Source organism: Argentina silus (assembly GCF_951799395.1).
Source record: "Argentina silus genome assembly, chromosome: X".
NCBI lineage: Eukaryota > Metazoa > Chordata > Actinopteri > Argentiniformes > Argentinidae > Argentina > Argentina silus.
Window position 1 is genome coordinate 49,712,310 of NC_139653.1, and position 23,149 is coordinate 49,735,458.

A 23,149-nucleotide genomic window follows, 5' to 3' on the forward strand; every position below is an offset into this window, starting at 1 on the left:
TATTATTGACATACTTAAAGTAATTGGTAAGCGTGGTCTTAGCTACAGGGGAGGCATACATAAAGTTGCATATAGCCTTGACGACCCAACCTTAGACCATGGCAATTTCCTGGAAATTATATTGTTGCTCAGCCGATATGATGTCTGCCTCCAAGAGCATGTAAATGACAGCATCGAGAACAGCAAGAGGCAACATGAGAGGAAAGGGGAGAAGAGGTTCCCTCGTTACTTTTTTGTCCAAAACAACTGTCAACAAGGTAATTTATGTTATCAGGGTATTAATTCAAGATGTGATTGCTGCTGAAGTTAAGGAGGCAGGGATGTTTTCAGTGCAAATAGACACCACGCAGGATTTAACATTCAAAGACCAGTGCGCTGTAGTCCTGCGCTATGTCACCGACGTTGTCCATGAGAGACTCATCGGTGTCATTGACTGTGAGTCAGCAACGGGACAGTACTTTGTGGAGCTCCTTAAACAGACCCTGGAGAAGGTGGGCATTAACATCAAGAACTGTGTAGGGAACTCAACAGATGGAGCTGCTAACATGCAGGGACAGTATAAGTGCGTCTCTGCATTGCTCTCAGGAGAGGCCCCTGACCAAGTTCACGCTTGGTGTTACTCGCATGTGCTGAATCTGGTGCTTACAAACACCACTGGGGTTGTAGTGGCAAGTGCATCCCTTTTCTCTTTGTTGAACGACATTGCCGTGTTCACTAGGGAGTCCTGCAAGCGCATGCAGGTATGGGAGGGAACCAGTGGGGACAAGTGGCACAGACGGCTTGGTTTAATTGGAGAAACTCGCTGGTGGGCCATGCCTTGGATGCTTTGGAAAGCCTGACCATGCACTCTACACAGATGTGGTGATCACCATGATAAAAACTGAGGATGAGACCATGAAACCTGTTGCCAGAGTCAAGTCCAGAGGGTACCTGGAAGCACTCCTAAGGTATGAAACTGTACTCACCGCTCAGGTGTTCCTCAGGATTTTTAAGCAGACTTCCCCAGTCTCGAAGTACTTGCAAACAAGTGGAATGGATATTTTAATGGCCCAGCGCTTTGCAACCTCTATCCTGTGTATGACCAATACACGTTCACTTGACTTGGCGCTTTTCCATCGGTCATGACAGGAAACCTTTGCGCTGTCCATGACGATGTCCCTGAAATTGAGAGGTTAGCCCCACCTGCCCCGTGAACCATCCCAGTTGTTACACCTCTATCCTGTGTATGACCAATACACTTTCACTTGACTTGACTCTTTATATGACTGTTATTGTAGCCCTCATATACTTTTAATTCCAAATTCCAAATATGACCATGTACTGTATTAGGCCTGCCCAATCTGCTCAAATACATTTCAATAGAATTGGGGGGGGGGGGGAGGTGGGTGGACTGGAGTGTATTTGCCATTCATAATTGTTTCCCATGAACAAACAAAAGTGTGACAATTCATCTAGCCACTGTAGAAAAACAATTTGAATGATCGCACTCCTCCCCAAGAACAGTACAGTTCTTCATTTAACGAATTCCGTTAGTTCATAGAAGATTGATGGCACCTACCAAATAGGCAATGACATTATGATAAATCATGTGTGCAAAAGACAAGATTACATTACAGTATTTTATTTGCTCCCTGTTTTAATGTAAATTTAAATTCAGCCTACTGGTGATAGTTGGTCTCAACTATATCAAACAGATTTGTGTCATTACAACAGAGATCGAAAAGAAATCTCACTTTTGGCGCGTCTCTACAAACTTCAGTCAAATTTAGGCTGATGTAACATTGATGGGGGAGGGTATCCTTTTCTTAACGTAAATTAAACTCTTGCCAACTGTAGCAAGACTTTTTTAAAACTTTTACAGGGAGAGATCCAATTGAATGGATGTCTGTTTTGCATGTGGTAAGATCAGGCAAATTGCTAGACAGTGTAAAAGTCTTGTTTGTTTTGCATGTGGCAAAACTGGGCATATCGCAAGACAATGTGAGTCCCATCAAGGTGATAGGCCAAGCTATCAGGACATTTTGAGGAAGGAAGATGAGTTGCAAACTGACATGGCAACAGATCACAACCATATACATTTTTAATAGTGTTACCAGCAAGACAGACGCGGCAACAGTGATACAGTAGGACATTTGGTTTAATATGAATTTGAAATGGATAATAATGATTGTGACTAGATATGCAATACTGAGAGGTCTGGAGGTATAGATTAGGTTATGCAAAATATAGCTCTTGATAGAAGGCACAGACTCAATAAGGTGTGATAGCAACACCTTGGTGATAGACTGGGATAACATGATTAGTAGACTTCACATGAAATTGTCTACTAGTGCAGTCAATGACCATTACATAATCCAGGAAATGTTTAAAAAAAAAAAGCAGAATCAGATGGACATGGAATCAGTCTTAAGACAAGTCAGACAACCAAGGAACATCTAGCCAAAAACAATGGACACTATTTATAAAGACATTGTACAATGTTTGGATACATAAGATTTTATATTTTCTCAGATGGTGTTTGGAAGCTGCATGTAACATCTAAGCAGATATTCCATGAACTTTACTGTTTCACAAAATTGAACATCTGAAGGAGAATCCACAACCTTAAACTTAAAGGACTGGTATACATATTTTCCCCGACTGTCTTCTGAAACTGGAGGTCGGTATTTGGAGACTATGAACACTGTTCTGTTGCACAACATGGAGCTTAGGAGGGAGCAACTGGAGAATTACATTTGAAGGAATCCTCCACGGCCAGAACAATCATGGATAACTGGCAGAAAGAAACAATAAAAGGTTTTGGATTTGGACAGAACCAGCACACAATTTCACATTTCCTTGTATCAAATTGTTATCAGTGATCGCTATCTTTGTTAATACTTTTTAAATGTTTGGTTTATGTTTTGTTTTTGCCCAATTCTGATTAATGAGGAAGACATATTTCTATGAATTTGGTTTAAAAGCAACTGTTTGATATTTCCTGTCATAAATATATGTGAATATATGGGTCATAGATCAAAAGGGGTAGAACACCTGAAGAGTGGATGTAAAATTCTGTACTTGGCTCAGACCACCCGGCTGGACCCACAGCATAGACTGCACTGCTGCTGATTACACCAAGTAACATATTCCAAAAACACAGCTGTCACTGTCCTTTTATTTTCTTAGGTTTGATAGTTTCACACCAAACTTGATCACTCACCATCACAGGATGTTGTGAAAACCAGTTCCAAATGGTTGGCCTGATTAGCATGTCTTCTAACAGTACCTCTCACATTCCACCCTTTGATGCTGTTTTCACTTAATTGAAACAGCATCACAACAATGGAAAGTTCTTCAGTTTTCGTAAATATACCATTGTGCTTAAGGTTGTCTCCCTCTTGCTAGGGAAATGTTACTTGTCTCTGGATTAGTTTTCCCCGGACCAAATGATTTCAGAGAAATCTACAGGCCAGATCACAAAGACAGAGTCAACAATCAACAGAGATTTTTCATTGTCGCATTTGACATATTCAAATAATCACATGCGCCTTCAACTCTTATCCCTGTTTGCAACTTACAAAATATCAATGATTCATCGCTAATTAAACTGAAAATGGAGACGATAGTCTGATCTAGACCAATAGGGTGTCTGTGTACATAAGAACTAGAGGCATCCCAATTAAGTAGCCATAAGTAGCTATTATGCAATATAATATTATGTATTAATTATGTATTATTTATTTTATTTATTATTTACATTAGACAAGCAGTGATCCTCTCTCCTGGTCCTGGAGAGCCACAGTACTGCAGCCTTCTGTCCCAGCTCAGCAGCGATGCACATGATTCAGCTAATTATGGTTTGAAGATCAGTTGATTAGTTCAATCATGTGATAGCGCTTGGCTGGGAAAAAACCCTGGACCCACTGATGCTCTCCAGGACCAGGTTTGAGTAACTATACAGTATACACACGTTTGATACCGTTCCTCATTTTGTTCTATGCATTACAATGCATTTTCTACCGTGACTGCAGATTTTGCTCATCGTGTTTTTGTACCTTTGTCTGGATTATAATAAACATCATTGCCTCCACTTGTATACTGCCTCTGGAGTCATTACAGTTTGTGTAGAAATTGCTGTAGGTCTGACTAAGAAAGACTCATTTTCAGGTAACACAATACAATACTATTATCCTTGCATTCAGGTGACTCAATTCAATTTATTGAGTAACTTGTTGAAGACATTTTTACAGTATTGAAATTATAATTATAATAAGGACTTGTTATAACAAGTCATCTTGTGTTTCCTAGTCAATGATGTATGTCAAATACGATTTGGTTGATGATATAATTAAACTAGTCTAAAGTTGTTGGATTGCATTATTCACAAATATGTTTCTATGCTATTATATAATATAAGTATCTTGCGGCTAATATGAATTGGTTTCAGCAGTTAAATGTAATGAGAATAGGCAACATCTGTCCTTGCAAGACTAAAGTATAACGCAATTGTCAAACAGTATTTTCATTCTCTAAAGATATGGCCTATTTTAGGGGTACGGTTTGTAGGAAGCTCTCATTCAATGTGTCCTTATAATAACCATTTTAAACTCCTAGATTTAAATCTTTGTATCATTCAGGTATTGAAGCATGGACTACAGGAGAAAGGTGTGGAGGAGGTGAAGAAACCAGAAAGGGACAAGAGTGGCAAGGTATGATTACTAAAACTGACCCCTTCCTGCATCCTTGTAACACTTAACCATGTAAATCTGCTTTATATTTGACTGTGTGTCCTGTCAAAGGGCTGTACACCCACTTGTAGGCCTTTGCCTTACATTTAGAGAACAAGCCATTTTCTGCCCCCTTCTGGCTGATCCAGTCTAAAGCTACTTTGACTTCACATGACAAGTTGACCATAATGTGAGATTTGAACTTTGTCTTGAAGGTCAACAGGAAAACTAGTGGTAAGAGGGCCTCAGTTGAGAAGAGCACCAACACTGATGCAGGTGAGAGGATTTTCTGTTGTTACATTTTCTGTTGTAATCCTAACCCTAACGTAGTTTGTAGACTTGTTTGAAAATATGTAGTTCAATGTATTTCTAATAATAACCATTTTAACCTCCTATTTTCGATCTTTTAAGTTTGTGCAATCATTTGGTATCAAAGGGGAAGTGTCATTCATGATAACATTGACAACAGACTTTTCAAATGTATACAAGTAGGCCCATTATCATTAGTAATGATAGGCTATTTTCCCTGTTTCATGATCATTATTGTAAATTGATTAATCAACTAAAATATGTCATGGCATATCACTATTATAGTGAATTAGACTTATCTGCGAATACAGGTTTTACTGTAACTATAACTGGATAGACAATGTTGGCAATGTTGGACGAAATAGGGATATTATTTAGCAAATAGTCCCAAAAAAAAAAAACTAACTCGAAATTAAAGAAATCACAGGATACCACTATTATTTATACAGTATTTGACCTAATCATTGAACATACATTGAATAAAATAATTCAATATCATGTATTTTATTCTGATGGGTAGATATAACGCTGAAATAGTCAGACTGGTTTGAACTAATTGTCTACTTTCACTAACATGGACTGATAAAGAGGAAACTCATACTGGCGTTAACATCCATGTAGCCTATCTAGCAGTTCTTAGATTTAAAACCTTTGGAGAACAAGCCCTTTGCTGCCCCCTTCTGGCTGATCCAGTCTAAAGTTACTTTGACTTCATTTACATTTACATTTATGGCATTTCGCCTTTATCCAAAGCGACTTACAACAAATATATTTGTTTAAGTAAGTGAATCATCTATCCAACAGTCATCATGAGACAAAGTAATCAATGCTCACACCAGGGGCCATTGGCAGTCGTAATGCCAGAAGGCATTTTTTTTTTTTAATTATTTATTAACAGGAGAGAACTTGTACAGGGTGGAAGTGGGGGTAAAGAGGTCTCAAGGGTTGGGGTTAGGGTTAGTACAGGGGGGGTAGTGGAGGTGAAGAGGTCTTTAGGAAGGACTGTTAAGATGTAGCCTGAAGAGATGGGTTTTCAATCTACTGCGGAAGATCGGTAGTGACTCTGCAGTCCTGACAGTGGTGGGAAGCTCATTCCACCAGTGGGGCACCACGACAGTGAAAAGCCATGACCGAGTGGTGCGGCCGCTGCATCCACATAGAGGTGGCGGTGCCAGGCGGACAGCCGAGGTGGAAGAGTGGAGTGGTCGTGCAGGGGTTTGGGGGCTAACCATTGCTTGCAAGTAGGGAGGGGCTGTTCCCATTGCCGCCCAGTAGGCAAGCACCAGGGTCTTGAATCTGATGCGAGCTGCTACCGGGAGGAGAGACCGGCCAGATAGGATGCAAACCAGGAGAGTGCAGAGCCAGAGATGCCCAATTCTGAGAGGGTGGAGAGAAAGATCGGGTGGTTTACTGTGTCGAATGCAGCGGACAGGTCCAGAAGAATGAGTACAGAGGAGAGGGAGGAAGCTTGAGCGGAGTGGAGGGCCTCCGTGACAGCGAGGAGAGCAGTTTCAGTAGAGTGCCCAGCTTTAAAGCCGGATTGGTGAGGGTCAAGGAAGTTGTTCTGAAGGAGGTAGTTAGACAGTTGGTTAGAGACAGCACGTTCAGAGTTTTAGATAAGAAGGAGAGAAGGGATACCAGTCTGTAGTTATGGACAGCAGACGGGTCAAGAGTTGGTTTCTTGAGAAGAGGCTTGACTCTGGCTGTCTTGAAGGAGAGGAATTGATTAAAGTGGTAAGGAACGGAAGATGGGGGGAGGGGATAGGATCGAGTGGGCAGGTAGTTGCTCGCTTGAATGTGACCAGTTTTAGCACATAATCAGGAGAGAGGGGGGAGAAATCTGATAAACCAGCGAGTGGGCTTGGGAGGAAGGTAGCATTGTTGGTGAGAGGTAGAGGGAAGGAGCTGCTAATGTCATAATGATTTCACAGAACAAGTTCACCATAATGTGAGATTTGAACTCTGAATTTCATTCCAATTAACATCCAATCACAGGCAATGATAAAGACTTGAACATTCTACCTGTGTGTACAGTATGAACGTATTAATAGTTGGGTGGTATACCCACACTAAGCCATTGTTCGTTTGTTTTTTTGAGCGGAGTAACCCTAAATGTTTGTTACAGAATTTATCAATACAATTTTACAATTATTTTTTGTGAAATGTAATAATTTCTTAACTGCCCCTCCTAAAGACCTCTCCATCCCCCTTGTGCAAGTTTCTCTCCTGAAAATCTCTCTCTCTCTCTCTCTCTCTATATATATATAAACATGTCTTTGTAAAAGATCAATCTCTCTACACCAGAGTCAGGCATGAGTCATCATAACTGTTGTGCCCCTCAGGGATTGATAAAGTTTGATTAAACTGAATTGAATGTAATATTTGTGTTTGTTTTGAAGTTCGAGACCTCGCTGTAGCATGCCTACGGAGGATCTCTCCCCCTGGATGACCCACTCCTCTTTGGGATCACAGAGGACACCATCCTCCAATCACTGGGCACCAGCTCTTATAGTTCATCTGATTGGACCAGAGCTCTAGTTCGAGATGTGCTAAAGCAGGTGAACTCTGACATGTCCTTGATAATATATATTTGTAATAATGCAGGATAAATTGTCTCAACTATTTACTCGAGGGTCTGTCACAAGTGGGAGGGGCTCACCTAATGGAACGGAACCAACTCTATAATTACTGGACATCAGCGAATAGGTCTGGGAGTGTTTCTCAGGCCAGCCAGCATCACGCTGTCAGCAAGGAAGTCCTTGCTGAAATTGTGGCCACATACAGGACTGAAGTGGCGAGGGAGTCCTCATTGTCTGTCGGAAGGAAGTCCTAGGGGCTGGTATTTTTGTGGAAGGCATCATTTCTGGACTGGAGGATTATCCAACAACAAAATCCCACTCACTCTATGATGACATGCATCTAGAGGATTTAGAGGATGTATTTCCCTGGGTTAGCCGTTGTTCCAGCTTAGATAGACTGTCTAATGAGGCCATTAGGTGTGAGGCCATGTGTATATCTGTCCCCTGCAGTCTACCCAGCAGCACATATACAGATATGGAGGCCTCTGGTATTATTGACGATTAGCAAACAACAAACATACATGAGGTCTACCACTCACTCAGCTGGGCCTGGTGTGTCTAAGGATGAATCTCTGTCTGTTGCCCTGAATCTAGTTCAGAGGCTTCAGAGAAAGCTGGGAGCGTTTTACGCACGGCTGTTGTCTTTTAAAGGCACAAGCCGCAAATCTCTCAAGAGCAAACTGCCCTTAGACCATGCTAGAACTATCCGTGGACCTGCTCTGATATAAGTGTCAGAGTGAGCCTCTGCTGTCAACAACTGTCTCACAAGATGTAGTAGCACACCATAGGGGTCAGAGTGAAAGCTCTCGACCAATGTTGGCTCTCTGTTGCCCTGGGGTGCGCCAGCTCCAACTCGACCACAGCACCAAAGAGGTTTGGAGCGAGATTCTGGTGTTTTATAAAACAGATGACGAGCAGACTGCCTCAGCTGGAATGGGAGCATCTGATGAGTCTTTTGCTGCCTGTAAGTTTGTTGAGGACGTATTGGCATGGTTGAAGAAGTACTCTGTCTCCTCATCATCATCAGCAGAGAGTTTGTTGTGTGTCTCTCAGGGCAGTCATTAGTGGACTGTCAATTGAGAACCTTCAGATGCAGGCTACTGAGAATGTGGGAGTCGTTCTAATGGGATCAGTGAGATGCTCTCCCAGCTCGGTCAGATCTTCCCACCACTCTTGGTCAATTAGTAGTGGGGTTAGCGAGTGTGATTTCTATGAAGACAGTATTAGAAAGTTACAGTTGTACAAGTTCAAGTTGTAAAAACAACTAAAATCAGGTTGACTTTGACTTGTGCAACATACTCAAGCGATTTTTCAGTTATGGCAGTTGCTCCACGAGAATTCACTTTCTTATATTCTCTGTTTCAAATGCTTACCTGGACACAATTTTAATTCTCTGTTTCTATGTAGCGTTATCACATTTTATTAGCTGTTGTGATATAGTTTATGATGTTGCAATATTTTATTTTTTTTTATTTTTTTTACGTGTGAAATACGTGTGTGATGCATAGGATGAACAAACGTGTTATCGGGGCATTGGTCGAAAAAAGTCCTTCCTACAATGTCATATTTCATGGATTGTCTGAGTGAATTGTGAGTGGGAGTTCATGACAAACTCCTTTTACATTTGAGATATAGTTTAAGATGTATACATTTACAATACATGTTTCCTTTATCAGGTGGCCTACATGAGGTAAATTGCACGTGTATTATGAACAAACTGTCTTTCTCTCATTCACTGTGTAATATTTCTGAGCTCACTGTTGACTGTATTTATGGGACTTGGTCCCCTGTGTTCCATAGATAGAATTTACAGATTGTCTTTTTTACAAAAGTCTATTATTAATATTATTATTTTATATCTAAATATATCTATTTTATTGTCTGGTTGATAATGATTCATTTTAATTCTGTCATAAATGTTGAATGGTGTGACTGCAGTTTTTATGTTGGTGTTTGTTTACACGTTTTCAAGACTGTTTGTACTCCTTGCAAATTGGTGGATGTGTCCTGGCTTGTATGTGTTTCTTTGTGACGTAGAGTTATTCAGATATTTGTGTTGAGCCACATGAACTTTATATACAGCACCGACCACGGCAAGCTTAATTTATAGTCGTTACTGGGCTGTGTCAACTATGAACCCAGCTTCATTTAGTCCAGACGAGTTGCTACCCATCGTTTTGGGATGAATGGCAGTAGAGAGTAGTCAACTATAGCCTAGATATTAAACAAAATCCTTCCTACAATATCATGTTTCATGGACTGTCTGAGCGAATTGTGAGTTGGTGTTGATGACAAACTGCTTTTATTTTCAATGGACAAAAGCTCTCATTTGACTGAGGGTGCTGCAGTCACTTTTTAGGATGACTGATGTATTAAGCTTTACATTTGGGATATAGTGTAAGATGTATTGTAACACATTGTTCCTTTATCAGGTGGCCTACATGACGTAAATTGCATGTACTAACAGTCTTTCTCTCGTTCTCAATGTTGTGTTTCTGAACTCACTGTTGACTGTATGGATGGGACTTGGTCCCCTGTGTTCCATATATTTTGCAGCTTGTCTTTTCTATAATAGCCCATATTATTATTACTATTATTATTATTAGGTGGGCTTGTTTCAGCGAGTCCAACTATTGTTATTGCTCAAACCCATTCTTACTATTCAAATTCTTCTGATTTTTCAGGTATGCTCAAAGTCATTATACTTTTTAAAATATTCAGCTTTTTGTGACTCAAAAACTCCTATCTTTTAAAATGGTGAAATGCGTGACTTGTTGGCAAGGTTGCAAGCAACGATTAGCGATTATGCTAACACGAACTTCGTAGGCATTTCTATGCTAGTAACAGAGTAGCTAATAAGAGAATGTGTTTAGAAAGTGTGCTTTTTTTTTTTTTTTTTTTCATACAACATCTGAAGGAGAATCCACAACCTTAAACTTGAAGGACTGGTATACATATTTTCTCAGACTGTGTTCTGAAACTGGAGGTCGGTATTTGGAGACGATGAACACTGTTCTGTTGCACAACATGGAGCTCAGGAGGGAGCAGCTGGAGCATTACACTTGAAGGACTCCTAGAAGGCCAGAACAATCATGGATTACTGGCAGAAAGAGACAATACAAGGTTTTGGATTTGGACAGAATCAGCACACAATTTAACATTTCCTTGTATCAAATTGTTATCAGTGATCACTGTATTTGTTAATACTTTGTTAATGTTTGGTTTATGTTTTGTTTTTGCCCAATTCTGATTCACTGAACCAGACATATTTTTATGATTTTGGTTTAAAAACAACTGTTTGATATTTCCTGTCATAAACATATGTGAATATATGGGTGATAGATCAAAAGGGGTAAAACACTAGAAGAGTGGATGTAAAACTCAGGTCTTGGCTCAGACCCCACGGCTGGACCCAGAGCATAGACTGCACTGCTGCTGATTACACCAAATAAAATATTCCTAAAACACAGTTGTCACTGTCCTTTTATTTTCTTAGGTTTGATAGTTCTTGTCACACCTAACTTGATCACTCACCATCACAGGATGTTGTGAAAACCAGTTCCAAATGGTTGGCCTGATTAGTATGTTGAAATGACTGTAGGATGCAGGCAGAGGACTCAAACTCACGACTCAGAGACAACAATGAATCAAAAGAAGAGTATTTACTTTCCAAAAACAGGGTTCGGTACACAGGCAGGCAGTCAAAGGTTATGGCATATACTCAAATAAAGAGAAGGCAACAAGTGACAAACTGGCCCAGAGACAGGGGAACACAAATTAAATACACAGGAGAGGGAAGGATGATGAGGGACAGGTGACACCAATCAGGGCATGGTAGACATCACACAGGCGGGTAACACACAGGGGCAGGAAGTGCAGTGTCTGAAACGAGAGACAAGGTGAGAAAGACAAAATAAAACAGGATACAATGAATGAATAACATGAAAAAAAGACAAACATAAACTATGGAACAGGGCGAGACGATACACATGTCTTCTAACAGTCTACATCTCACATTCCGCCCTTTAATGCTGTTTTCACTTCATTGAACCAGCATCACAACAATGGAAAGTTATTTAGTTTCAGTGAATATACCATTCTGCTTTACGTTGTCTCCCTATTGCTAGGGAAATGTTACTTGTCTCTGGATTAGTTTTCCCCAAACCAAATGATTTCAGAGAAATCTACAGTCTAGATAACAAAGACAGTCAACAATCAACAGAGATTTTTCATTGTCGGATTTGACATTGAAATAATCACAAGAGACTTCAACTCTTATCCCTCTTTGAGCTTACAAAATGTCAATGATTCATCGCTAAATAAACTGAAAATGGAGACGATATCTGATCTAGAGCAATAGGGTGTCTGTGTACATAAGAACTACAGGCATCCCTATTAAGTAGCCATTATGTATTATTTACATTAGACAAGCAGTGATCCTCTCTCCTGGTCCTCGAGAGCCACAGTACTGTAGGATTCTGTCCCAGCTCAGCAGCGACGCACCTGATTCAGCTAATCAAGGTTTTGAAGATCAGTTGATGAGTTCAATTGTGTGATAGCGCTTGGCTGGGAAAAAACCCTGGACCCACTGATGCTCTCCAGGAACAGGATTGAATCACTATACCGTATACACACATGCTTGATACCTTTCCTCACTTTTTTCCATGCATTACAATGCATTATTCTATGGGCTCTTTTCTACCCTGATTGTAGACTTTCCCCATTGTGTTTTTGTACCTTTACCTGGATTATAATAAACATCATTGCCTGCACTTGTATCTTGCCTCTGGAGTCATGACAGTTTGTGTAGAAATTGCTGTAGGTCTGACTAAGAAAAACAAATTTTCAGGTTACACAATACAATAGTATTATCCTTGCATTCAGATGACTCAATTCATATAATATTGAAATAATAATTAGTAAGGACTTGTTATAACAAGACCTCTTGTGTTTCCTAGTGGTTGAGCAATAAAGTAAAAAAAAAAAAAAAAAAAGCCCTAAAATGAATATGTCTAATATGATTTGGTTGATGATATAATTAAACTAGTCTAAACTAGTACGTTGTTGGATTGCACAATTCACAAGAAATATGTTCCTATGCTATTATATTTTCTATGTATCTTGCGGCTAATAAGAATTGGTTTCAGCGGTGAAATGCAACCAGAATAGGCTATATCTGTACTTGCAAGACTAAAGTATAACACGATTGTCAAACAGTATTTTCTTTATGGAAAGATATGGCCTATTTTAGGGTGAAGGTTTGTAGGAGGCTTTCATTGAATATGTCCTTATAATAACTGTTTTAACCTCCTAGATTTAAATCTTTGTATCATTCAGGTATTGAAGTATGCACTCCAGGAGAAAGGTGTGGACGAGGTGAAGAAGCCAGTGGCTTTGCCTAAGAAGGAGAAAAAGGTGGCAAGGTATGATTCCTAAAACTGACCCCTTCCTGCATCCTTGTAACACTTAACCCCCGTGGCTGAGTCAGATCATGTGAATATCATAGAGAATAAGCTCTTTGCTGCCGCCTTCTGGCTGATCCAGTCTAAATCTACTTTGACTTCACATAACAAGTTGACCAAAAAGTGAGATTTGAATTCTGTCTTGAAGGTCAAGAGGAAGACTAGTGGTAATAGGGCCTCAGCTGAGAAGAGCTCCAACACTGATGCAGGTGAGAAGGTTTTCGGTTGTTACATTTTCTGTTGTAACCCTAACCCTAGACTTGTTTGAAAAAATGTATTTCGATGTATTTCTAACATAACTGTTTTAACCTCTTATTTCAGATCTTTTAATTTTGTGAAATCATTTGGTATCAAAGGGGCAGTGTAATTCATGATAGCATTGTCTATAGACTTTTAAAATGTATACAAGTACACCCAGTATCATTTGTAATAATAGGCAATTTTCCCTGTTTCATGATCATTAATGTAAATTGATTAATCAACTTAAATATCATGCCATATCATGGTACACACGAGGCTCACTGTAGTCTGATGTCCACTACTATGATGCAACATGACATGCCATTATGATGTCAAGGACAGATTTTTAGTTTGCACTTATTATTGCATTCCGCTCAGATGTAAACTTATCTGCGAATACGGGTTTTAATGTAAGTATAACTGGATAGACAATGTCGGACGAAATAGGGATATTATTTAGCAAATTGCCAAGACAAAATAAACTCACTAGAAATCACAGGGTACCACTATTATTTATACAGTATTTGACCTAATCATTGAACATACATTGAATAAAAGAGTTCAATATAGTGTATTTTGATGGTTAGATATAATGCTGAAATAGACATAGACTGGTAGGAACTAATAGGCTACTTTCACTAACATGGACTGATAAAGAGGAAACTCGTACTGGCATTAACATCCATGTAGCCTATGTAGCAGTACTTAGATTTAAATGTTTGTATCATTCAGGTATTAAAGGATGGACTCCAGGAGAAAGGGGTGGAGGAGGTGATGAAGCCAGTGGCTTTGCCCTGGAAGGAGAAACGAGAGGCCCAGTCCCAGTCCAGGGTGGTGAGGCTGCAGGAGAAGGATCTCCTAAATAGGGGCGGCAATAACTGCTATTGTGGAGATGGTGGAGTCATGCAGCACAGACAATCAGGGGGACATGCAGGGAGCGTTTCACATGCTCAGACAGATGGCAGAGAAAATCGTCTCTTGTCATTCTGATCAGGAGGGCTCCCCTGCTAGAGTGGAGCACAGCTCGGCATTATTACAAGTGAGGAGTTTCACATCAAAGCCACCAAGGCCGTGGGTGCGATTCTGTGTAGGAATATCCACTGTTGCTCACCCATTGGCTCCACCAAAATGGCTGCCACGATGATCACCTCCCCCACTCTGAGTGATTTTGACTCAGAGGAATCTCACGTCATCGACACCTTTGTGTCTGACGTTCAAGATGTCATTCAGACTATTGATTTGGATGCGCCTATTAAAAATGCTAATAATAAAATGTTCTCTGTTACCTGTAGGATTTTTGTAATAATGCAGAATAAATTATCTGACTTATTTACTCGAGGGTCTGTCCCAAGTGGGAGGGCATCACCTAATGGAACGGAACCCACTCTAGAATTACTGGACATCAGCGATGAGGTCTGGGAGTGTTTCTCAGGCCAGCCAGCATCACTCTGTCACCAAGGAAGTCCTTGCTGAAATTGTGGCCACATACAGGACTTAAGTGAAGTAAAGTGACTAGCCTCTGGAATAACCTACCTCATGAGCTTAGGGTGTCACAATCCATAAATACTTTTAAAAGAAACCTCATGACACACCTTTTTAGCTTAGCTTTCTCTTAATCCATTATTATTTCTATTTCTATTCTATTCTCTATGTATATATGCATGTATTTATGTATGCATGTATTTATGTATGTATGCTTGAGTCCGAGTCCGTATGTACCAGTGGCTGGTATTTTTGTGGAAGGCATCATTTCTGGACTGGAGGATTATCCAACAACAAAATCCCCCTCACTCGATGACATGCATCTAGAGGATTTAGACTCTAAATTTTAGAGGATGTTTTTCCCCGGGTCAGCCGTTGTTCCAGCTTAGATTCCACCTTAATGAGGACATTAGGTGTGAGGCCATGTGTATATCTGTCTCTGCAGTCTACCCAGCAGCACATATACAGATATGGAAGCCTCTGGTATTATTGATGAGTTTCTGGCAGACATGAGGTCGACCACCACTCAGCTGGGCCTGGTGTCTCTAAGAATGAACCTCTGTCTGTTGCCCTGAATCTAGTTCAGAGGCTTCAGAGAAAGCTGGGAGCGTTTTACGCACGGCTGTTGTCTTTTAAAGGCACAAGCCGCAGATCTCTCAAGAGCAAACTGCCCTCAGACCATGCTAGAACTATCCGTGGACCTGCTCTGATACAAGTGTCACAGGAGCCTTGCCAGAGTGAGCCTCTGCTGTCAACAACTGTCTCACAAGATGTAGTAGGACACCGTAGGGGTCAGAGTGAAAGCTCTCGACCAATGTTGGCTCTCTGTTGCCCTGGGGTGAGCCAGCTCCAACTTGACCACAGCACCAAAGAGGTTTTGAGTGAGATTCTGGTGTTTTATAAAACAGATGACGAGCAGACAGCCTCAGCTGGAATGGGAGCGTCTTTTGTTGCCTGTTAGTTTGTTAAGGACGTATTGGCATGATTGAATGAGTACTCTGTCTCCTCATCATCAGCAGCAGAGAGTTTGTGTGTGTCTCCGAGGGCAGTCGTTAGTGGACTGTCAAATGAGAACCTTCAGAGGCAGGCTACTGAGAATGTGGGAGTCGTTCTAATGGGATCAGTGAGATGCTTTCCCAGCTCGGTCAGATCTTCCCACCACTCTTGGTCAATTAGCAGTGGGGTTAGCGAGTGTGATTTCTATGAAGGCTAGAGACAGCATTAGAAAGTTACATTTGTACAAGTTCAAGTTGTAAAAACAACTCAAATAAGGTTGACTTTGACTTGTGCAACATACGCAAGTGATTTTTCAGTTATGGCAGTTGCTCCACGAGAATTCACTTTCTTACATTCTGTTTCAAACGCACACCTGGACACAATTTGAATTGTCTGTTTCTATGTAGTGTTATCACATTTTATTAGCTGTTATGATGTAGTTCATGATGTTGGAATCATTATTATTTTTATAGTTTAAGATATATTATATATAAATAATATAATTTCATGGATTGTCTGAGTGAATGGTGAGTTGGTGTTTATGACAAACTCCTTTTACATTGAAGATATAGTTTAAGATGTATACATTTACAATACATGTTTCCTTTATCAGGTGGATTACATGAGGTAAATTGCACGTGTAATATGAACAAACTGTCTTTCTGTCATTCTCTGTGTAGTATTTCTGAGCTCACTGTTGACTGTATTTATGGGACTTGGTCCCCTGTGTTCCAGAGATAGAATTTACAGATTGTCTTTTCTACAATAGCCTATTACTAATATTATTATTTTATATCTAAATATATCTATTTTATTGTCTGGTTGATAATAATTCATTTTAATTCTGTCATAAATGTCAAATGATGTGACTGCAGTTTTTATGTTAGTGTTTGTTTATACGTTTTCAAGATTGTTTGTACTCCTTGCAAATTGGTGGATGTCTCCTGGCTTGTATGTGTTTCTTTGTGACGTAGAGTTATTCAGATATTTGTGTTGAGCCACATGAACTTTATATACAGCACCGACCACTGCAAGCTTAATTTATAGTCGTTACTGGGCTGTGTCAACTATTAACCCAGCTTCATTTAGTCCAGACGAGTTGCTTCTCATCGTTTTGGGATAAATGGCAGTAGATAGTTGTCAACTATAGCCTAGATGTTAAACAAAATCCTTCCTACAATATCATGTTTCATGGACTATCTGAGTGAATTGTGAGTCGGTGTTGATGACAAACTGCTTTTATTTTCAATGGACAAAATCTCTTATTTGAGTGAGGGTGCTGCAGTCACTTTTTAGGATGACTGACTGGCTGATGTATTAAGCTTTACATTTGGGATATAGTGTAAGATGTATACATTTACAACACATTGTTCCTTTATCAGGTGGAACAACATGACGTAAATTGCATGTACAAACAGTCTTTCTCTCGTTGTGTTTCTGAGCTCACTGTTGACTGCATGGATGGGACTTGGTCCACTGTGTTCCATATATTTTGCAGCTTGTCTTTTCTATAATAGCCCATATTATTATTATTATTAGGTGGACTTGGGTCAGCAAGTCCAACTATTGTTCTTCACAAACTTATTATTATTACAACTTACTATTGTTATTGCTCAAACCTATTGTTATCACCCCCCCCCCCCCCCCCCCCCCAGATACTACGTCTAGGGATATAAAAGGGGGGAGAAACGTAACATACAGTATCTGTATATGCTGCTGAGAACTGCTGCTGCGGGGTAGTGCAACCGTACAACGACTGAGTAAAACACAGATTCATTAGTAATACATACAACAAACAACCAGACAACACGGGGGAAACATAGAGAGGGAACTAAGAGGAGGACGCCAGACGGCGCCAAATAAATGAAAACAAAAATAACCCCGAAGCTAATATTCTAATCCTATCTGTTCTAACTACGAAAAGTCTGCTATCTAACTAACTAACTCTTGCCCGCCTACCCTAGACCCAAAATACAAGAGGTGGCGCCCGCCTGGGGAAACTAACCTATATAACAAACCTGCGTGATGGAGGTGTAAGCCCATGGGCATCTTACCTGCCTAACTCGCCCTCCCCTGGGGCTAACTACAGGTGTGGCAGCGGACACAATGGTAGGACAGACACTAACAAGAACAGGAGAATACTACGATACCAAATGACAGAAAAACCGCTAACCGATGCTACCACACCCCTCCCTTCCTGAAGAGTAGCGGGAGTTTTAAAAAGAGACGGACGATGGTCTAATTGGTTGATGGAGGCCGCCAGGTTAACCCATTGGTCGAAGGGCAACAGGAGGAGTGACGGACGAAACGATGATTGACAGGGGGATGAACCAATACCTGGTAGAGAGACAGAACGAAAAACAAACAGACAAACGACACCACGCACACAAATGTGGGGACGTAACACCTATTCTTACTCTTCATATTCTTTAGATTTTTCAGGTATGCTACTCCTCCTACAGCTTTTAAGCTAGGTCTAACTTGAGTTGCTTCCATTCATATTTTTCAAACTCATTATACTTTTTAAAATATTCAGCTTTTTGTGACTCAAAAACTCCTATCTTTTAACATGGTGAAAAGCGTGACTGTTGTTGCTAGGCTACCTGATGCTATGCCTTAGCTGGCAAGGTAGCTCGCAACGATTAGCGATTATGCCAACACGACTTTCGTTGGCATTTCTAAACAGAGTAGCTTGCTAGTGAGAGAATGTGGTTAGACATTTTCTAAACACATTTTCCAGTGAAGTAGCCCCTTCGTCACTTTGATTGAATGGGGACATATAAAATTGTATCCACTTTTTCATATGTTTAGCTTGACACTTCAATTAAACTTTACAATGTGTAGACTGACTAACTTCCATTCAGAGTTTTGATCCTTTTTAGACCATTTAAGTTTCATAAACATACATGGGTTTCTATGAGGATCATTGGGTTCCTATGACACATTCTATATTCTATACCTCCCCTCTCTAATCTATCCATCCTCTCTTTCTTCTGTCCATTCATCCATCCAACCAAACCAGTTTCTATCTATCTATCTTTCCCTCATCTATGTAACTTCATCTGTCTGTCTATCTAAAATCTATATAACATACTCTCATCTATCGATCTACAGTATCTATCATCAATCAATTCATCCATTCAACCAAACTGTATTAAATACCTTTGAATAGAATTTGTGGATAGGCCGCATGCAGCATTCCAAACATTAACACTAATCAAAGTGGGAGGCCTGTTATTCAGGCGGAGCAACTAATATGTTACGGTCCCTCTCCCTGACCTGCCCTCTGGCACCACCTTGAGGCCCCGGCGATCATCGCTGGAGCGTCCACCTCCCAGTCGACAGCGCACCTGTTCCCTGTCTCCATACAGCACAACTGCGAACCATCAGCAATTACCTCCCTACAAGAACCCTGCCTGAACTCCACTCCAGTGCCAGAACGTACTGTGTCCCACGGTAACCCTTCGAGTTTCACATACGCTTCCAGCCTTTGCATATCCTCCCGTGTTTCCAGCGTTTGTTTTGTGTTTCACCGCGTTCTCCTGTGATCCCCTAGGACCCTCGGATTCCCCCTCGTCTCCCTTCCACGGACCTAGCCCATTCCTGTGTCGACTACCCGCCTGCCTGCCCGACCCCTGCTTGTCTGACAACCCGCCTGCCTGTCGAACACTGGACTGACCCGCGACTACTCTCTATTGGATTATCCTTCCCTCTTCTACCCCTTTTCCCCTTTTCATTATTAAATACACCTTCGGGCTTCATCTACCCTCTCTGTGTGCCGTTGTTTGGTTCCTCAGACCTTCTGTGTAACATGATATTTGTGATATATTGAATGGAAAAGATATGTTTAAAAGACAATAGTTTAATATGTATCTCCTACTGACCAATATATATATAATTATCGATCTGTGGGCTTCGCGCAGCCCTAGCCGCAACCAGTCTGTCCCTGGGGGAAGGTAATGTTTCTCTTGATTGTTTCTGATTAATAAATAAAGGCTATCAAATGATCTCTCAAAAAGCCCTACAGTATACAAAATAAATGCATAATTGTTATTACATTGTGTGAACGAGAGAAAGCTGCCCTTGATGAAAATGTAGACGTTTGCACCCTATAAACCCTAGACTACTTTTCTACCCAGTCTCAATCCCACTGAAACCCAACATACTGTACTTACTGCTGTTAAGCATGAAAATTGAGAGAATGTGTGATCTGAAAACTTGGTTTTGCCAATCTACAGTACATGTACATGTATCTGATAAGGCAAACCATTTTATTTTCAATCATCCTTCATAACTCTTAGAGGAGTTGCAAACTGACATGACAGATCACAGCCATATACATTTTGAATAGTGTTACCAGCAAGACAGATGTGGCAACAGCGATACAGTAGGACATAGTAGGACAGTAGGACAAGTTGGTTTAGTATGAATTTAATAATTATGATTATGACCAGATATTCAATACTGTTCACAGTCAAAGGGGGGGGGGGGGGGGGGGTCTGGAAGTATAGAGTGGGTTGTGCAAAATATAGCTCTTGATACGAGGCTTGGACTCAATAAGGTGTGATAGGAACACCTTGAGGATAGACTGGGATAACATGATTTGTAGACTTCACATGAAATTGCCGACTACTGCAGTCAATGACCATTACATATACCAGGAAATGTTTAAAGAAATAACAGAATCAGATGGACTGATGGAATCACTCCAAAGACAAGTCAGACAACCAAGGAACATCTCGCCAAAAACAATGGACACTATTTATAAAGACATTGGACAATGTTCGGATACATAAGATTTTATATTTTCTCAGATGGTGTTTTGAAGCCACATTTAACATCTAAGCAGATATTACATGAATATTGCTGTTGCAAAAATGGAACATCTGAAGGAGAATCCACAAACTTAAACTTGAAGGATTGGTTTACATATTTTCCCAGACTGTGTTCTGAAACTGGAGGTTGGTATTTGGAGACTATGAACACTGTTCCGTTGCACAACATGGAGCTCAGGGGAGCAGCTGGAGCATTACACTTGAAGGAGTCCTAGATGGTGAGAACAATCATGGATTACTGTCAGAAAGAGACAATTCAAGGGTTTGGATTTGGACAGAATCAGCACACAATTTCACATTTTTTTGTATCAAATTGTTATCAGTGATTGCTATATTTGTAAATACTGTGTAAATGTTTGGTTTATGTTTTGTTTTTGCCCAATTCTGATTCATGAGGCAGACATATTTTTATGAATTTGGTTTAAAAGCAACTGTTTGATATTTCCTGTCATAAACATATGTGAATCTATGCGTGATAGATCAAAAGGGGTAAAACACTAGAAGAGTGGATGTAAAACTCAGGTCTTGGCTCAGACCCCACGGCTGGACCCAGAGCATAGACTGCTCTGCTGCTGATTACACCAAGTAAAATATTCCTAAAACACAGTTGTCACTGTCCTTTTATTTTCTTAGGTTTGATAGTTCTTGTCACACCTAACTTGATCACCATCATAGGATGTTGTGAAAACCAGTTCCAAATGGTTGGCCTGATTAGCATGTTGAAATGACTGTAGTACGCAGGCAGAGGACTCAAACGCACGGCTCAGAGACAACAATGAATCAAAAGAAGAGTATTTACTTTGCAAAAACAGGGTTCGGTACACAGGTAGGCAGTCAAAAGGTAGGGCATATACTCCGATAAAGAGAAGGCAACAGGCAGAGTCAGGGAAATGGCAGAGATCAAAATCCGGGAAGACAAATAAAATATGGATATATCGCTGTTACGTTTGGCAGAAAGGACAAAGACGAACTGGCACAGAGACAGGGCAACACACAGATTAAACACACAGGAGAGGGGAGGATGATGAGGGACAGGTGACACCAACCAGGGAGGTGAAGACATCACACAGGTGGGATACACACAGGGGCAGGAAGTGAAGTGTCTGAAACGAGAGACAGGGTGAGAAAGACAAGATAAAACAGGATACAATAAATGAATAACATGAAACAAAGACAAACATAAACTAAGGAACAGGGCGAGACGATACATGTCTTCTAACAGTCTACATCTCACATTCCACCCGTTGATGCTGTTTTCACTTCATTGAAACAGCATCACAACAATGGAAAGTTCTTCAGTTTTAGTGAATATACCATTCTGCTTAAAGTTGTCTCCCTCTTGCTAGGGAAATGTTACTGGATTAGTATTCCCCGAACCAAATTATTTCAGAGAAATCTACAGGCTAGATCAAAGACAGAGTCAACAATCAACAAAGATTTTTCATTGTTGGATTTGACATATTGAAATAATCACAAGAAACTTCAACTCTTATCGTTGTTTGAGCTTACAACATGTCAATGATTCATCGCTAAATAAACTGAAAATGGAGATGATAGTCTGATCTAGAGCAATAGGGTGTCTGTGTACATAAGAACTACAGGCGTCCCAGTTAAGTAGCCTATTATGTATTATTTACATTAGACAAGCAGTGATCCTCTCTCCTGGTCCTGGAGAGCCACAGTACTGCAGGATTCTGTCCCAGCTCAGCAGCGACGCACCTGTTTCAGCTAATCAAAGTTTTGAAGATCAGTTGATTAGTTCAATTGTGTGATTGTGCTTGGCTGGGAAAAAACCCTAGACCCTCTGATGGTATCCAGGACCAGGATTGAATCACTATACAGTATACACACATGCTTGTTACCATTCCTCATTTTGTTTCATGCATTACAATGCATTATTCTACGGGCTCTTTTCTACCCTAATTGCAGATTTTGCCCATTGTGTTGTTGTACCTTTACCTGGATTATATTAAACATCATTGCCTGCACTTGTATCCTGCCTCTGGAGTCATTACAGTTTGTGCAGAACTGCTGTAGGTTTGACTAAGACCTAAGAAAGAAGGAGAAAAAGGTGACAAGGTATGATTCCTAAAACTGACCCCTTCTTGCATCCTTGTAACACTGAGTCAGATCATGTAAATCTGCTTTATCTTAGACTGTGTGTCCTGTCAAAGGGCAAAACACACACCTGTAAGTCTCAGCCTGACATTTAGAGAACAAGCCATTTGCTGCCCCCTTCTGGCTGATCCAGTCTGAAGCTACTTTCACATGACAAGTTAAACATAATGTGAGATTTGAACTCTGACTTAAAGGTCAAGAGGAAGACAAGTGGTAAGAGGGCCTCAGCTGAGAAGAGCACCAACACTGATGCAGGTGAGAGGGTTTTTCTGTTGTTACATTTTCTGTTGTAACCGTAACCCTAACACAGTTTGTAGACTTGTTTGAAAAAAAAAAATTCTATGTATTTCTAATAATAACCATTTTAACCTCCTATTTAAGCTATTTTCATTTTGTGAAAATTAATGAAATTAGTGAAA